Source organism: Myotis yumanensis, unplaced genomic scaffold (assembly GCF_028538775.1).
Source record: "Myotis yumanensis isolate MYYU_CA2020_CCGP unplaced genomic scaffold, mMyoYum1.0.hap1 SCAF_17, whole genome shotgun sequence".
NCBI lineage: Eukaryota > Metazoa > Chordata > Mammalia > Chiroptera > Vespertilionidae > Myotis > Myotis yumanensis.
In genome coordinates, this window is record NW_027223768.1 from 27771152 (window position 1) to 27790353 (window position 19202).

The 19202-nt window shown below is 42.7% G+C and overlaps 1 long non-coding RNA gene across 2 annotated transcripts in view; it reads left to right on the top strand.

Annotated features, from left to right (window-relative positions):
* The window catches only part of LOC138996243 (uncharacterized), a 251841-nt gene that overhangs the window by 42511 nt on the left and 190128 nt on the right, over positions 1-19202 (top strand). For both annotated transcript variants that reach the window (XR_011468736.1, XR_011468737.1), the window contains exon 8: positions 2114-2268. This is a non-coding gene — a long non-coding RNA (uncharacterized lncRNA). The remainder of the gene's footprint in view (positions 1-2113; positions 2269-19202) is intronic.

Genomic DNA, 19202 nt, shown 5'->3' on the forward strand with positions numbered 1-19202 from the left:
ATGCTGGGGTGGGGGAGAGTGGTGGTCAAGGAAGGAGGTGGGACATGAGTCTATCATTTCCTGCTGAGCTGATGGGAGCTTTTCCTGCCTGACCTGCCCTTAGAAAGAACTGCCTGCTAAGGCATATATTGACAGCAGGGAGAGACTGGGGCTGAGGGTAGGGCCGGAAAAGATGCGCAAACCTTTCGGAAAAATCCAAAGGAAAGTGCAGGAATTGCTAAATTTAAATGGACATTCTTTGGGATGCTTTTTTGAGGGTAGTTAATCTTTTAACTCAAGATTTAAATGGGAAAGGTTTATGGTTATAGAGAAGAAGAGGAAGGTTCAAATACCTTCTTTGAAAAATGAACAGAAATATAATCCTCACCCCCAAAACTCTGCACTTAATTTTAGAATTAGTAAGACATCTGGAAGGAACTCAACAGAAGCGTGTCTGAAGGATTTTGAGAGTTGGGCAGACTTTTCTGCAAATGAACAGCAGGCTGTGTTTTGAAAAGTATTCTTGAATGTCTAAGGAGACGGCCAGGGACTTGTCTCCCGTTTTCTTCTCCTTGGACGACCTTCACCAACTATAAACTTTAAAAAATTTATTTCTTTAGAGTAGTTTTAGGTTTACAGCAAAATTAAATGGAAGGTACAGAGAGTTCCCATATACATCCTGCCCCGGACATGCATAGCTTCCTCCATTATCAACAACATCAGGGCGGTACATTTGTTACAACTGATGAGCCTACATTGACACACCATTATCACCCAAAGTCCATAGTTTACATTAGGGATCACTCTTGGTGTTGTACATGCTGTAGGTTTGGACAAAGAATAATGACATGTACCCATCATTATAGGATCATATAGAGTGGTTTCACTGCCCTAAATGTCCTGTGCTCTGCCTGTCATCTCTCCCTCCCCCCGCAACTCCTGAGAACCACTCATCTCTTTACTGTCCCTATGGTTTTGCTTTTTCCAGAATGTCATATAGTATGTAGCTTTTAAAAGTTCTTTTTCTTAATAATATACATTTAAGGTTTCCCTATGTCTTTTCCTGGCTTGATAACTCATTTCTTTATTTTAATTAATTAATTAATTAATTTATTTATTTCTTCCTTCCATCCTTTCTATCTTCCTTATTTTCTTTCTTGTTCTTTTTAGTGCTGAGTAATATTCCCTTGTCTGAAGGTGCCACGGACTTATTAGTTGCTTCCAGGTTTTGACACTTATGAATAAAATTTCTATAAACACCCATATGCAGGTTTTTGTGTGGGCGTAAGTAAATGCCAAGGAGTGTGATTGCTGGATCATATAGTAGAATATGCTTAATTTTGCAAGAAACTCTCAAGCTGCCCTCCAACCAGCAATGAATGAGAGTTCCTGTTGCTCCACATCCTTGCCAGGGGGGATGACAGCTTTTGGTGCTGTCAGTGTTCTGGGTTTGGGCCATTCTAATCCATGTGTATTGGTATCTCTTTGTTGTTTCATTTGCATTTCCTGATGATATACGATGTAGGGTGTTTTTTTATATGCGAATCTGCCACCTGTATATCTTATTTGTTGAAGTTAAACACCAACTCGATGTATATCTTTTGATCAGGTTGTTTATTTTCTTATTGTTGAGGTTTAAGCAAGCACAAACTTTTTACCCAGTGTCTTTTGGGGCCAACTCCTTATATGAAGTGATATGGACTTAGATTAATTACTTAGATTCAGAACCTAAAAAAGAAGGTGAAGATTGAGAACAAAACCAACTTTTTATGAGATCCGATTTGGTTTAAACCAAAGATAGAAAGGATACCCCATAAAGAGTAACAGCTGATGGGATTTAGTGCTGAAGAGTCATAAAAAATGGGCAACCCAGGGCCAACTTTTTCCAGTCTATCTCCTGCTTCCACAGAAGCCATCCCAGTATCATGGGTCTCAGTGGCCTTCTTAGCGTCATTCAGTTCCCTTCCACAAACGTTAGTAACAGGGCTAGCCTTGTTGCTGTGTCCTCCATCAGTTGCCTTTCTTGAGCATAAAGTGGTGTGGAAGAGACATGGAATAAAGCTCTAGAATGTGTCGTTCAAGGAGGTATATAGGTTTTTTTCAAGTCCACTTGTTTTGTTCCCAAAATCTGCAGATGGCTTGCACCCCATGAGAGGAGTCAGAAAGGTGAATGGCAGCGATCCAAAGAAAATCTTGAGAAATGAGTGGATGGAGGGCCAACACAACAAACCCAGGGAAGTGGACAGCCATGAATGTGTACGACTTCCGTGCGGACAGAGCTCTTCCAGGGTGAGTACTCCCAGCGTGGACCTGGGAAGTTGTTTCTGGAGGGATATTATGTTGAACTTGGATCCCAGTCTGCCTTCCCCCATTTGTGCCTCCTCCCTTGGCTGCTGCAAGGGATGTGTATTCCTCTTCAGTATGCGTAAATACTGTCCCAAGAGGGCCCATGGAACCTTAACTCTTGTATTCGAGTGTAGTGACATGAGCTTCTATTTTGCTTGTAGAGATCCCTTCCTTAGGCAATGGGTTACTTTGCAACAAGAGTGTGGACTTTTATCCTTAGAGCCTTTAGTCGCCATCTCTGCCACATGAGTGGTGCAGTAAAACTGTGGACTTGTGAGGTGTGTTATTTCATCCACATTACCCCTGGACACTACTTAACTGTATAGGTACCACTCTTGAGCCATTTTATTGCTCAAGAAAATACTTGTGATACTGGTTAGTTTTCCAAACTTAAAGATAATCATTGTATTTATATCACTTTGTATGTTTAATTATAGACCCCCTCCCCCCCAAAAAAATTGAGTACTGTACTGAAGATAAGCTTGCTACCTGAATAACCAGGCTGCCCTAGGAACCGCCTGTTCATGTCACTTGCCCAGTTTATTGGCTTTAGAAGAGTTATTGATGTATAAATTGTATTGATTTGTAAGAGTTCTTAGCATATTTGCATTTAAGGATATTCGTCTTTGTCATGTGTTTTGTAGTTCTTTACTTTTGATTTTTGAAGTGCTTTTTGCAGTTCAGAAGATTAAAATGTGATAATACATTGTCCTTTATAGGTTCTGAGTTTTAATACTTAGAAATATCTTTTTTACCTAATCAGATTCTTGGTGTGTGTGTAGGGGGGGCGGGGGGAAGGGTGTTGGTAATGCTTTTTAAAGTCTCCAGTACATCTTTGGTTTCTCCTATTTTCATGACAGAGCTTTTTAGGAAATGAGTTCACAGAACTAACTTCTTTCCTAGCTCCTTTTGCAACAGCAAGCAGCTGGGGAAGCAGGAGGAGGTAAATAGCAGACATTTAGTTGGACCCGGCACACAGTAGGTCTAACACACCTTTATGGAAAGAATGCACTGCTAACTTTTGTCTCAGTTCGGCAGGGGTAGAGGTCTTCCAACTTTGCCAGGTACTTTCCAGATGTTATCACTTGCACAGCCCCAAGATTTCCTGCAGTAGAAAGAGGGGTGGGGCAGGGGGTGGCTTGGTCAGCACTGGCCAGAGCCTGACGACAGTTTTATAGAGGAAACGCCTTGTGGGCGCCACTGGGGCTGTTCCTCCTCATGGTACTAGGACACGGTGACTGGAGAAGGTCAGACAATGACAATTTCTACCTGGAGCTAGCTTGCTTTGAGTAAGGACTTGTTACTTTAAACAAACTGTAGTGTATGCAAAATGCATTTTGTCCCACAAACTGGGAGCCAGTTGAGAGCCCTGCTGGGATTTCCAGTCTTTTCTTGTCACTTTCTGCCATCTACCGGCCACAATGTGAATTACTCCAGATTTACTTGAGATTATACCCACGAGGAAGGAAGGATTCCTGCACCTTCTCAATCTGAAATATAATTTTTCAGAGAGGTGGTGCCATAATTCACCAGGATCCAAAATTTACTTCTCTCAAAATCACAGTTCTGAGGGGACTTAATTGTCTGAGGGATCACTGTAGTATTCTTGTTCGTTTGTCTGAGTAGCAGGATTTGAATGCTGACTATCTGAGTTTAAATCTTGGCTCTACGATTGTCTGTGTGACTCTGGGCAAGAAACTCAACTTATTGGAGTCTCAGTTTCCTCATTGGTAACAGGGATAGTACTAGACCGCGCCTCATAGGGTTTGGCTCAGATGATACGAATTCTTGAATGTAAAGCGTACAGAATCTGGCACCTTCCTAGGTGATCTATTACTTGCTCGAAGTCTGCCTGAGAGTTTAGGCTGGCATTAATTTGGAACACAGTTCATTTCATAAACTAATTATTATTTATAACTCACACCCAATGTTTGTATAGTCATTTTGTTTCCAAACTACTTCCATTTGAACTCTTGAAGCTCCCCTCAAAAGCAGCAACTTCTATTCTGGAGACTTCTTTAATTCCTCCTGGCATAATCCATCTTCTCTCCGAGGGCCCATAGCACCGTGTATAGGTCTCTCTTGGACTAATGATTTTCACCTTGGAGCATACACCTGTCGGGCCATGTACTGAGGGGAAGAACTAGTCTTATTCATCCTGGTGTTTCTTACAGCCTTTCTCACAATACGATGTTGTTGTTGTTGTTGTTTTTAGCAACTATTCAATATGTATTTGTTGAAAGGAAGAATGAATAACCTCATTTGAATCCTGTGTCAGGTAGAACAGACATGAATTGTACTCATTCTGTAGATGAAGTATTGAGAGACTTGCCCCAAACGACTTGGAACGGTAGAGCTGGGGACTTTGCCATGCCAAGAATGTACATGAAGGAGAATAAAGGGAACAGCAGAGAGGAGAGAGGCTCACCCTCAGCACATATGTGATGAAGCTACACACTGAAGACTACTTTGCGTGGGACTAGGAAGAAAGACCCATGTCTGAAGCTAGTTTTCTGATTTCATGCCTCATCCAGTTTCCACGGAACTTTATTCTTACAGCTCCTTACTTCTTCTTTCCCATCAAGTATCTCCATTCTCGCTTGTGCTCAGATAATTGGTGCTCAGATGTAGATGTTACAATATTTATTTCCAAAATTCGCTTGTAATTGTCAAAGGGCCAAAGAGTCCCATCAGAACAGCCATATTGCTTTGTATTAGGTGCAAAGACCCCAGCTCCATGGAAAGCCAGGGACCATGTGGCATTTCTGTTCTGTTATTCTCCATTACTCTTCCATACTTTCCTCCTGCAGGCCAAATGGGTCTCTCTGGTGACTTTCAATAGTCATTCAACAAATGCTTATTGAGCACCTACTAGGGCTACACACAGTGCTGGGAACATGGGATGATATGGTCCCTTTCCTCTGGCTGTCAAACAAGCGGAAAGCCAATTGCACATACATGGGTCACAGGCAGTTTGGGGGGTTTGATTTAAACTGGGTTTGTTATTTAAATGCACTTCATGGAATTCCCTTGAGAACTCACCTAAAACATTTTTTTAGGCAAATCTTTAGGTGATTTCTAGACATTGGCTGGTTGACCAAGGAACCCATGCTCTCTTTCAGGCCTTTTTTGCATTCTTTCATAAAATGTGACAAGTATCAAGGAAAAGTAACCTTTCCCACAATGCCAGCCACTGTTTGGTCAACACCCCAAGGAGAATAAAATGGTACATCTTTACAGTCCAAGTCCAAAAACATCCTTCCCTTTTGCCAGACACCCTCCCTCGGGCTTGTAAAGTGGAACAAGACAGCCAGGAGATGTAGTGGATTTTGTGGGAACACCCTAACTCCGAAGTGGAGGTAGCACATGACAGTGTTCGGACCTGGGGAGACACTAGATTGCCTCTGGAAGCTGGGGTTGCCAGAGAAATTGGCCTGGCTCCCCAAGGACATCACAGCCATAGATGCTACCTGGGACACTGTTGGCGCAACCAACAGATGTAAATGTTAGCAGCGATGCAGTGCTAGTCCTAGGGTGTGGAGTAGATGGGACAGGAAATGTGGAGGGATGCCTCCCATGTCTAGCCCTCTCACATAAACAGACTCTGACCTCCAATCCCCCTGACCCCCACTGCTGGCTTCCTGCAACCAAGCAAATGAGAAAGATAAGCAGAAAGGACAAGGAGTGTGACATCTCTGCTCCTCTTTTTGCCACTTCTATAAGAGTTCCCTGGTTTTCATGAGGCCAGCAAGGAGACAGAGCTATGGAGGAAGAGGAACCAAGATAATAATACCCACATTTCCTGGATCAGGATGCATTGCATGACCTGGATAATGTAAGTGCTCGCGGCCAAGCAAAATTAAAAAATAAAAGTGATTCATATTTTGCATATATCTGAAGGTGAATACATGACTCATGTTGGCTACAAATGTTGTATTCTATGCCACCTTAAGGACACACAGGTGACAAAGCTGGCCATGGGTCAGAGTGGGGACTGCATTGGCTTTTGGAGGCAGATAGAGAGTGTTTGAATATCCTACTGCTAGCTTTGTGGCCTTCATTCACCTCTGCATTTGTTTCCTCATCTAAAAAATGGGGGTAGTGATATAATCCTTTCAGAGTGATTGTAAAGATTGAATATATATATATATATATATATATACACACACACACACACACACACACACACACACACATATATATATATATATAAAATATGAAGTACAGTACAGTATCTATTAACACTATGAAGAAAACCTTGTCTTGCCCTCAAGTTGCTTGTAGTCTAGTTTGGAGTACCAAGACTATCATCATAATAATCACAATTATGTTCTGTAACAAGCAGTGCTTTCCAAGTCACATAGGAGTTTGAAGTAGGGAGAGAAGCACCCCATCAAATTCTGTTATTCTCAGTGTGTTCAGCATACATGTATTAAGCATCTGTCATGCACTAGGCTGTATTATCATGGTGGTTCTGGTTACAGGTTCTGGAATCAGAAAGACTTGTTTTTCAAACCCATCTTGGCCCCTTACTAGAGGCGTGACTTTGGGCGGTTACCAGCAAACACTCTGAGTTTGTCACTGAGTTTTTTTTCACTTATAGAATAAGGTTTTTAATAGTACCTGCCTCATAGGTTGTTGTGAAGAATAAGTTAATTGATACTCATAAAGGATGTAGCAAAGTCCCTTGCCAGTGCTAAATAAGTTATTGCTGCTGTCCTTGTCCTTGTCATCATCGTCATCATCATCACCACCATCATCACACCACCAGTCCCTGTGCACCTCACAGTTCAATAGAATCTGGAACCATTTCTGATTTTTGAAGCCATTGATAGGTATCCAGGCAGAATAGAACCCATTTTTCTAAAAAGGGAAAGAATTTTGTTTGGGAAATTTGCAATGTGTTGCCCAGGGAAGCGGCGGGGTGGGGGGGGGGGGGGGGGGCGGGGGGGGGCGGGGGGGGAGGGTTACTTTCCTGTAACTACACCCACTTTGGGAGTGTGCTTCCGGAGAGCTCAGCATGAAGTGGGGCCAGAGAATAGGGTCTTTACTAGGCCTGGTGGTTGTTACAGGACTGAAATTTACCTTGTTCAGTCTTTAAATTACGCAGATGGCCAGATTTAGCGATTAGGGGTCCTGACCTGCTTTGTCCTTTAACATATATTGATGCACAGCTGTGATTCGTGTATTCCAGGGGATTCTAAAGTTCTGTCAAATAAAATAGACTGAGCAGCTAACATACTGCTTAGGAGCCACCTCATTAGGGAAGGGGCACTTTTAGCATTAAAGCGGCATGAAAGTCAAGAAGTGGGCTCCAGAAAAAAGAAGTTCTAGTATCTGAATAAGGGCTTTCACTCCTAGTTTATGAGAAAAGAAAACAACCAAACAAACAGGAATGCTTATTTCATCTAAGAATTTTGAAAGGTGAGATGCAACTCTGCTCCGAGATGGGGGGTAGACCAGCTGGCCTTAACGTTTCTTTTGTAATATGGTGTTCTGCTCATTTGGTGGAAGATGGACCAGAACCTGGAACAGTTAAATGGGAACTCCCATCATTACAGGCCACACAGAGTTCTCTTTAGAATTTTTTTCAAAGCTGTTGGCTTTCTATCTATAACAAGTCAGCATCCACGAAGGAGAAGCACGTCTGTGTATTTTTAGACAGAAAAGTGCTGTCTCCTCGTCATTGTGTAGAAAGTGCTTTTCGCGCCGGTTCCCTTGGTGAGGCCTCCTGGTCTCTCCGAAGAGAAAGGAGCTACCTGGCAAATAAAGATAAGCTGTGCTTATTAGCAGAGATTTGCTAGGGAAGAGGCTGTTGAAAAATGGATAAGGAGGTGATTGTGTTCCTCTGGCTCTAACGCAGGGACTGGTTTCCCTGCGTCAGGGGTGAGCAGCCAGCGAGGAGCTGAACATGTTGCCGCCCGTGTGACCTGGAGACCACTCATGGCTGCACTCAGTGGAAGGAACCTGCAGCCTTTGAGGAGGCTGAGCTGTCCTGACCGTAGATGCCCCCGTGGAGGACGGATGCTCTGTCAGGAGAGTGAAACTGTGGATGTTGGAAGAAAAGAGACAGTCACGCAGGGCAGCCCCAGTGCCCGGCCTGTGTCCAGCACAGCACCTTGGTGTGTCTCACCCCACACCCCCTGCCATGCTCCACCCAGTTAGCAAGGACTCTTGCACCAAGTCTCTTGGAAGGATCAGGTAAATAGTTGGAGGTGAAAATGAAGGATGATGGTAGAGGCCATGTCTGCATGATGTCCAACATCTGGTTCAAAACTGAGTGAAGTCAGTTCTCCAGATGTTTCCACATGTGTAGGAGTTGGCCAATGGGAAGACAAAGTGATCTCTTGGCTGAATGTAGCACTTACACCTGATTTTGGAAAAAGTGGTCCCTTCTTTTATCCCGTTTGCTTTTTGATGTGAAGAACTGGTATCGGCCCTAACCGGTTTGGCTCAGTGGATAGAGCGTCAGCCTGCGGACTGAACGGTCCCAGGTTCGATTTCAGTCAAGGGCACGTACCTTGGTTGCGGGCACATCCCCAGTAGGGGGTGTTTAGGAGGCAGCCAATCGATGTTTCTCTCTCATCGATGTTTCTAACTCTCTATCCCTCTCCCTTCCTCTCTGTAAAAAATCAATAAAATATATTTTAAAAAAAAAGAACTGGTATCAGCCAAAATTCAAAGGCACCCAGGTTTGTCTATCTACGGCTTATCTCTCGGCTTTCCCCACCGTCCCCATCCAGGGACAGAAGGAAACAGGAGAGCCCTGAGAGGAGGGAACTAAGTTGGCTCTTTGTCCAGCTCCTCCTGATTGTGCCAACTCTGGGGAATTCCCACAAGGTAAGAGCCAGGACAAAACACCAGAAAGATGACCTGATCCACTTGTGCCTGGCCTCCTTCGCATGTACCTGCTGCTTGTGAGTGGACTGGGGATGAGGGAAAGCAGGCGTGGACAGAAGTTATACTGAGAAATGTGCATACTTTTTGCAGGCCGGACATTTTGTTCCTCAGGCTAATTCATGAGCCTTATGGATGTGTGTGTGTGTGTGTGTGTGTGAGTGATACCCCAGTGTCATAAAGCAGAACACAAAGACTGTTTGCTAATAGTTGGGGATCAGTTGTCAACCTTCCACCCTAACCCCCAAACTGGTTATTTGCCTCATATGGTTATTTGGATATTTCTGAGGAATAATGAAGAGCTGTGAACAGAATGTTATTGAAACATCCATTTTCAGCTGTGCGTTTAATTGCTCAGAAGTATGGAAATGCAGTTTTTATATTTCCAGACTCTATCTTTTCAGGCACATTCTCTTCAACTTTCTTTGTAGAAATAGGCAGGACCCCAAATACTTCTAGAACAAATCTGCAACTCAAGCATGCCTCCGTCAGAGGTGGATTTACCAGGAATGAATTAAGCTTAAGCTTTAGGCTTCTCACTTCTATAGGCTGCTTTAAGGCAGCCTGGGACTATACCAGTGTGTCACATGGTTGCATATTTTTGTTAAATTTGCAACAATGAGATCTTTAAAAAAAATACAGTTTTTCTTAAAGAAGGCAACCCCAACAGTATAAGTTTAAATACCTGAGCAAACTCTTACAGAGGGGTGACAATTTCTTAAAAGCTGCCCACCTTCATCTTAATAATAATGAGGTGAACTTAGAATACTTTAGAAGAGGTGTGTTTTGGTGATTGCCATTGTCTTCTCAATATACCAAACACCATTGATTGTAGTTCGATTTGTATTGAGGAAAGTGGCTACAGAGTATGGAAGAGTTTCTGAAGGGTTTCACAATGTTAATAATGGGGCAGAAAATAATACCTCCTATTTCAGGACAGGAAGGGGCCGCCCCCTTGTTAATCGGTGAGACATTAGCTATTGGCAAGAGGGCTGCATGGCACACGTGTCCTCTGGGCCCTTTCTCCAAGACTGGGAGAAATGACAGGCCTGTTTGAAATGACGTGGGGACCTTTGTATTTCCTTTGCTGCTTTCATCTCCCAGTTTTTGGATGGCAAGTCTTGGGCCTCAATGTTTCCTGTGGTTGACTTTGTTGAATCAAGTGGTTCCCAAGGAGCAGGGAGCAAAGGGCTCCCATAGGGCATCAGGAGGGGGTTCATGAGATCCTGAGGCTCTGTGTCATGTGAACCTCAGCTCTGGTCCTCATAACCACATCAGAACAGGAAGGTGCTGAAGCAGAGAAAGAGTCAGGGCATCTGAACTTCATGTGCCCCAGGATTAGTTAGTATGGTCCCAATCCTTCATTTATCCCCTCTCTTTCTCGTTGCTTCTCCCTGTGGGTTTTAGGTCATTTCAACAAACAACATGACTGGAGCATTTTAGCTTGCTCTGTGAGCCTCTGTTCTCTGCCCTCAGAGGTGGTTTGCCTGGGGATATACTTGGAGGCTACCATTGCATCAAACTAATTGTCCACATGATAACATTAATCAGAGTTATTTAATTCTGGTAATAACTCCCAACAACAATCCTATATGGATGTTTCTCTTGTCAGGCAGCTTTCTTGGGTAGCTCTCCTCAAAGCTCTGACCTGGGAACACAGGAATCTTTGATCTTGTGGCCTCACCTCCCTGAAAACACTGGAATCCTCTCCATTAAACAGGCAGATGGTGGAGAATTACACGTGGGAGGATTTAATGGGCCAGAACTGGAAGTGGCACACATTACTCTCACCCATATTCTATTCACCAAAACTAAGTCACATGGTTGTGCCCAACTGCAAGGGAGGCTGGGAAATGTAGTCTAGCTGTGTGACCAAGAGAAAAAAGGAAAAGGAATTGTGAAGAACCAGCCAGTCTGTGCTGGAATGTGACTACAAACTAATACCAGCCATGAAGGGAAGGTGTGTAATCTTCATTTCTCAAAATTACTATTGTAAGATTATTCTGTTTACATATATACCTTGGGGCCAGGTGGTTGAAGCTGATGGCTTCTTAAGCCAATTTAAAATGACACAAATAATACTATTTTAGAAAAATTAGGAAATACATATTCAGATGACTATTTGGTACACATTTTTTTTTTTTTAAAAAATATATTTTATTGGTTTTTCACAGAAAGGAAGGGAGAGAGATAGAAAGCCAGAAACATCGATGAGAGAGAAACACCGATTAGCTGCCTCCTGCACATCTCCCACTGGGGATGTGCCCGCAACCCAGGTACATGCCCTTGACCGGAATCGAACCTGGGACCCTTCAGTCCGCAGGCCGACGCTCTATCCACCGAGCCAAACCGGTTTTGGCTATTTGGTACACATTTTAATCGATGGTGCACTCTATTGGCACCGTTCTGCTGAACAGTAAGAAGTGTGTAGCTTTATCTATTAAGCCTATATTGAATCACAGAATAATTTAAAGCAAAAAGTTAAATAGAATAATAGAATTTTAGAACAAGAAGGCACCTTAGAAATTATTTAATCCAAAGCCCTAATAGATGATGAAACTGAAAGCAAAGCAGAGGGAAGTCCATTTCCTGAGCTCGGACAGTGCTCTGAGGTCGAAACTCTCCATTCCATGGAAAGCATAATGACTTGACTTACCCAAAGTCACACAGCTGCTGTGAGACTGGGACCCAGCGCTTCAAATGATGAGTCAATATGTTCTTCACACGTATTGAATTAGTACTTTTCCCCTCCCCCTGCTGTGTATGCATATATACATTTATGCTCCTCTTCCAAGTCATTTATTTGAGTTTAATTTACAGACCACTGAAGTGGAAGGAAGACGTGATTCACGTGCATGATTCTCAAAATGGGAGGCCAGCAGGTCCGGGGTGTTAATATCTAATAGCGTCACTTTCACGGCTTGTATGCTATTTTGCATATAGCGTCAAAGTATTTTGCGTGGTAGTCACCAAGTTCCAAGAGAAATGGGATATTCTTTTCATTGGTCTGGAAAAGAGCAAGTTGCAGTGCCTGACTTCAGAATGACCCATTGTTCCGAGCCTAACAGGTGCAGATTTTGACAGTAAGGGTCGGATCCCATTACCACTCGAGTTGCACGGATCAGTGACCTTGAAAGAGGTCTGCACGCACATCAGTGTGGGACCCGTTGTTTAGGAACCACGGCCACTAATCTGAATGGCTATTTAGAGCTGTGAATGGCATTTAACAGGCGGCCCTCCATTCTCCTGTGCTCATGGAAGAATCTCAGTCCTTCTCATTAGAACTGACACTTCCCAGGCCAGAGGGAGGGCCAGGGTGAGTTAGAGAGGTGAGATCTTCATCCTAAGGGACAGGGTACAGTTTGGGGCCAGCTGGGGATGAAAGAAGTCACTATTGGCGATTGGGACTTGGAGTTTATGATTGTGTCTCCATGACAACAGTCAGGTGGAATGTCTCAAAGATACCTCTGTTTAAAAGTTAGATGATTCAATAAAGTCATTTTATAAGTAGCTCATTAAAAAGAATGAATCCTTCAGGTCTTACTCATACACCCTCTGCCCACTCTTTTTTTTTAATTTAAATTCTTTATTGTTTAAAGTATTATATATGTCTCCTTTTTCCCTCATTGACCTCTCCCCTGCTCACTCTTGATTTCCCACATAAACAGGCCTTTCCCCTCAGAAGCTGGGTTAATGTTTTGTTTTCATTTTATTTACTTCATTTAGTTTGTAGTTTACTGTTGTATACATGGTAGTCACAATGATCACGTTGGCTAATTTCTGGGAATCAAAATATAAGAAAGGATACTACAAATGGTTTAGTAATGGAACTGATTCTGAGTGTATGTGGCCACTGCATGGCTATTTCATGGAAAAATTTGTTTGCTGCTGAGTGCAAATAAAGCATTTACCTAATTTTGTCTCACGCTGAAATCAGATACATATTTACAACATAGCATTTAGCACACAAAGATATTGAAAGAAAAATGAATTAATATTTTATATTTTATTGAGATGTAATTGACGTGTAAAATTTTATAAATTTAGGACATGCAACCTGTTTTCCATCTAGCCTTAGCCAACACCTCTACCACAACACAAATTGTAAATTTTTTGTGTGGTCAGAACAGTTAAGATCTAGTCTCTCAGCAACTTTGAAGTTGATAATACAGTGTTGCTGGCTATAATCACTATGCTGTGCATTTGAACTCAAGCACTTATTTGTCTACGAGCTGCCAGTTTGGACACTTAAATGACATCTGTCATTCCACTGATCTCCCGGGTTGATTCGGCTTGTCTGGATGGCTAAGCGGGTGTCCCCTTCCCCCCTCTCCACTCCATGTGTCCCTGCTGGAACCTATAAACACACCTTTAAGGTCTCAGTGCCATCTATTTTGCATCTGGGGAATGGTGAGGTTATATAACTTTCTCAAGATCCCTGGGTAAGAAAATGGCAGATCTCTCAATCGAATCCAGACTGCTTCAAACCCAGGCTATTTCATGAAAGATTCTTGCCTCCCAGTGACATGATAAGACTGTATTAATTGAATAAATCAGTGGAGAGTTCAGTTAGCACATTAGTGGAGGAGCAAAAGGTTAGCCCTAAAGAAACGGAATAGCTTGTTGGCCATGGTTACCTTCCCTTTCAGTTGCTTGTCATCTTCCGTTCAATGGTTATTCCTGCTTAGCTCTCAGCTCTTCGGCATCATTTAGGGAACCAGAAGTCAACACAACTTACAATATTCATTTGTATTTGTTCTACAAAAATATAATTCTTTACTAAGTAATCAGTTTTTTACCAACCACTTCTTATTTATTTAATCAGTGTGTATAATTAACTGCAGCATTTTTTGCACTAGTAGAGTATAATGTCACCCACTAAAGACCAAAAACTAAACTCCTAAGTGTAAATAAAGTGCTTATTTTGTTTACTTGCTACTACCCTGCTACTACCCTGCGTGGGGTTTATATAACATTGGCTTTCCTCCTGGACTTCAGAGAAAGATTGCTTTATCTTATTTCCATCTATGGCTTACTTCAGTCTCTCTTCATGACAGTTATCAGCATCATTCAGATAAACATCAAGTATTTCCTTAACTGTGACCATTAACGTTACTTTCTGCCCACCATTGTGTAAGGCACCCGAATGACCATGCGTACTGTCTCCGTCTTTCCTTCTTAAGAGGAGGGCTGACAAAATCCCTTCTTTGAAACTTGCTGGATAATGCACTTGCCCAGAGAGCACCCTCCATTATGTGATTTCTGTTTGGAGAGATGAGAAAATGGGAATATACCCAACCTGCTTCTGCCTCCACTGGTTGTTCTCTGTTTACTTTCTACCCGGCTGTTCAGGTCTAGCAGAGCACCTGGCATAGCTCAATACACGTTGACTCCGATGTGGTCTTCATGTGTTAACATAAGCCAGGTACGCTGACTCCCCCATTGTTGAAATACAAATGTCCTCGGCATGGGTCAGGGGTCCAGAGGTTTAAGATTCTGATTTGAGAGGAATACCTAATGAGTCCCCCCCTCCTTTTTCCTTCTGTTTAAGTCATTTATGCACAGCCCTCGCATCCGCCCCAGGACAGTGAGTTTTTCTTTGATGTCCCGCAATCTCCATATTTGTTTCATTTCCTCTTCCAGAGCCACACACTAATTTATCTTCCCTGTGTATGTTTTGGGGTGTATTTGCTTAGTGAAAGAACATTTTCAATAACCTCTTCTGTTTTTATGATGTTTCTATTAGCCTTCCTCTTTTATTCCCCAAGCTGATCTGGGCCCCATCAAAGAAGGTCGGGGCCTTTAACCAAAGTACAGGGTCCCCGAAAGCAGAGTAGAGACACATAGTGTTGGAAGCAAAATTTAACATCAAGGTGGCACAGTTAGGAAGGTGGAGGAATCGTGGCGAGCTGGAACAGCGATGAAGGTGAGTGGTGGGCATGTAGGAGGAATGTGTGTTTTTTGATAACAAGGGTGGAGGAGAGAGAGGAAGGACCTAAGAGCTAAGATATAGATACAGTGGTTCATTGGAAGGAATTGGGGTTGAGGGCAATACAAACTCTGGCTTTTCAAGTCTCACATATGTTCGCCTGGCTTGTTTAGATTTGGCTTTCAGTAAAATCTATTATTGTTGCTGTTGTTTTGTTGTTGGTGGTGGATTTGTTTTTTGCTTTTATCTCTTTAGAAGCCCTCTCTGTTGTTCTGATATTATGTTAGAATGCATTTAAATGGTGGAGGGTGGGGAGATGGTTGTAAAAAAAAAAAGGGTGACTTGAAAGGAGGTTGTTTCAAAAGCTTCATGGTCAGAGAGGGAGCGACAAAGGGGAATTTGCCAATGTTCTCACGTTATGAAAGGATTATTTGGAAGGAATGAGATTTCAGGAACCACTCGGATAAAGGGAACATCCTAACTTGCAATGTGTGCAGAGGGAGAGCCGGCTGAGAGGCAGGAGAGAGGAATTGAACAGAGGAGCTGTGCACTGTTGTGAAATAATTATGAACCTGATGCCGATTTTCTGGGAGCTGCTGCCCTGAATTTGACCATATCTGACACTCTTGCTGCTCTCTCAGCTGGTCCAGCATTGGTTTTGGATGAAAGTCTTTTTTCCTCTTTCGTCCTGACCCACTGCCTTTTCCATGTTGATGAGTGAGGTCATTGAGATGACATAGAAAAATAAGATGAAGAAAAAAAGTAACAACTAAATTGGATATGGAGGGGTTTGTCTCAGATTACAGATGGACATACACAGGTAATGCCATTTCACTCTCCCAAATTCCCATCCCTGCGAACTTCTAGCCCAGCCCAATTAATCTGTCTTTTAGGAAAACTTTTGTATGCCCCTAGCAGCGTGTGACCATCACCTTCCTTTCACTGCAAGAGCATGATCAGCCTTTCTTATCTGCCTCATGGACGGAGACCATGCCTTATCTCTTCTTCATGTGCCTGTCACCAGTGCCTGTTACATATTTTTGAATCCAATACAGATTAAAATGCAATAAAGATGTGAAGTAATGGTTCTATTTGGACAGAATCAGCAAACTACCATGTTTTTAATGATTACGTAGGTATTTCTATGTGCACACACGTGCTTTAATCTTTACGTGGGCCCACACTTGTTTAGAGGCAGTGGTGGGTCGAGGTTGGCATTCAGGCTCTGGGTAGATAGAGGTTTTTCACTCTCCAGCTGCGTGATGTTGGGCAAGATCTTAAAACTATCCTCCTTAAGTATCCTCTTGTGTGACTGGGGATGATACTAGCATCTGTCCTGTAAGACAGTTTTCAGAATAAAATGACATCATACATGTAAAGCTCTTAGAAGAATTCCTCTCACTAGTGAACACATGATGAATATTAACTATTGATATTATTATTATTATTATCTTGCTTACAAATTCTCTCATCTGTGTAAGTCTTTTTAAAAAAAATATATTTTATTGATTTTTTACAGAGAGGAAGGGAGAGGGATAGAGAGTTAGAAACATTGATGAGAGAGAAACATCGATCAGCTGCCTCCTGCACACTCCCCACTGGGGATGCGCCCGCAACCAAGGTATGTGCCCTTGACCAGAATCGAACCTGGGACCCTTGAGTCCACAGGCCGACGCTCTATCCACTGAGCCAAACCAGTTAGGGCTCATCTGTGTAAGTCTTGTCCCCAGTCCCAGAGTGTATACACTTCTTGTGGGAAGAGAGTTTCTCTCTCTACTATATTTCCTAGTTCAATCTCAGGTAGAGAGGAAACATGTAATAATTTGGTATTTCTTAATTGTTGGAGTAGTGGCACCTGGAGAGCTCATGGGCCTCGCATTTCCCAGCAACATGCCAGGCAGTGAAAGTGTGAAGGTAAATGATAAGTCTGACTTCAGGAGAGTCCCATATTTGGTCAGAAAACCCCGGGGGCCTCTGGAACTTTCTGAGATGGTAGTAAGAAATATTTATAGCTATAGGCAAAACCTTTTACAGCAGACAGCATTGAAAAGAAACTATACTCACGTCAAGTTCTAACCAGATACATGTTTTAGGAATGCTAACATGACTGGGTAATTTTAATTTTTTCTTGTTGTCGCTTTTTTTTAAAAGTAATGAGATTTGAACTTAAGTGCTTGTTCACTGCTATGACCTGAATACATTTTATCTGGGATAATGTTGGTTTCTAGGAATATTTGGTGCAACTTTTCATAAGCCTTGGAATACAGGAGTAGGCAAAAGTAGGCTTATAGTTGCATTGTGACATTCTTTTGCGTTAATAAAGCTATCATAATAATTATAACCTGCATGTCTTTTTACGAAAGTTGTAAACCTATTTCTACCTACTCCTATATTTAGTGTAGCTTTTCAGACTCAGTTCAAGGAGAAAGAGGAGGAGAGGACCTAGCAAGATTGTGGTGTTGGGAAAATATCGTCATCCCCTTTTTCAAACATTTTGAGATGAGTGAGACTCTAGATACCTATTGCTAAATAAGTGCCCCCTTCACCAAGATATTTCAAGAGAAATTAAATCCTTTAGACTCTGATTCTTTTACACTTGACTCAACAGAATCTTTTGTAAGGGCAACTTGATAGCTAAGAAACACCCGGAGTCTTTATTCTTGAACTTGGAGGTCACATTTTTTGCCAGTGCTCATTGCAACTTGAACCCGAGGGAAGCTCAAGCTCAGATTCAAATTTGGAACCCACAACCTTGAGCAAGAGATAATGCCGGGAACATCCCTTCTCCCTGCAAACTCACACAGAGGCCACACTGGGAGACATGGGCATCTTAGGAAAGCATGTGTTCTGGGGAAGGAAAGAACTGTTGGGCCAGTCCAGATGTGTCCAAGGGTCAGGTCATGGGTAGGAGTCAGCCCGTGCCCATGCATTGGCACTTGGGGAAAGGTGAGATGTGGAATTCCAAGGTCATGTACCCAAGTGCCAACCTGGGAAAGAAGTGACGCCTCCGGGTTGTGGATGAGGTGAATGGGTGTTGTGGGCTGAGTGAACTCTGTGAGTTCATTCATTCCTTTAACAAGGAACCATCAAGCAGGCGCTATGAACGAACATCACAGGGACACTGGAAATGCAGAGGCAGCATTTCTGTCAGAGATCAATGAAGCTGGAGGCCAGTTAAATTGGGAAGGACAGATTTTAATTGGCAACAACTATTGCCATACAGAAAAGAGTCCAGCGTGACCGGAAGTCAGCTTCAATAAGCACAGAGGAGATGGGTGTTTGAAAAAGAGAATGAGGGGGTACATAGAGGAGTGAATGGGGGTTCAGTAGAGTCATGGAAGAAAAAAATGACAAAAAGTGGGAGGTTGGTCTGTGTGAAACCCATCTGTGTTTACTAACTGGTGTTTATTAAAGTTAGACTCCTACCCCCTCTCCCCGCCCCCCCACCACACACACAGACTAGGAGACAGGGGCCCTATCTACAGGTGTTGGCTGGAATAAACAGTAAATTCTTTTGGTGGGCTTGAGTTTTCTCAGGCAGGTACTTTAATAGGAGCTGGGGTCATCTTAGGGATGTGGCCTCCAGCTTTTAGAAACGATGTTAGTGTTTGTTCAAGTCTTTTAGGTCAAGATTGAGCCTGACTAGAATTTGATCAAGAAGAGACTGTCCCTTCCCTTGTGGAATTTCATTCTTTCAGGAAATTAAATAATACCACTTTAATTAAATTATTTTTAAAAATATATTTTTATTGATGTCAGAGAAGAAGGGAGAGGGAGTGAGATAGAAACATCAACCATGAGAGAGAATAATTGATTGGGGATCAAGCCTGCAACCCCAGCATGTGCCCTTGGCTGGAATCAAACCTGGGACCTTTCAGTCCGCAGGCCGACGCTCTATCCCAGGGGTGGGCAAACTTTTTGACTCAAGGGCCACAATGGGTTCTTAAACTGGACCGGAGGGCCGGAACAAAAGCATGGATGGAGTGTTTGTGTGAACTAATATAAATTCAAAGTAAACATCATTACATAAAAGGGTACGGTCTTTTTTTTT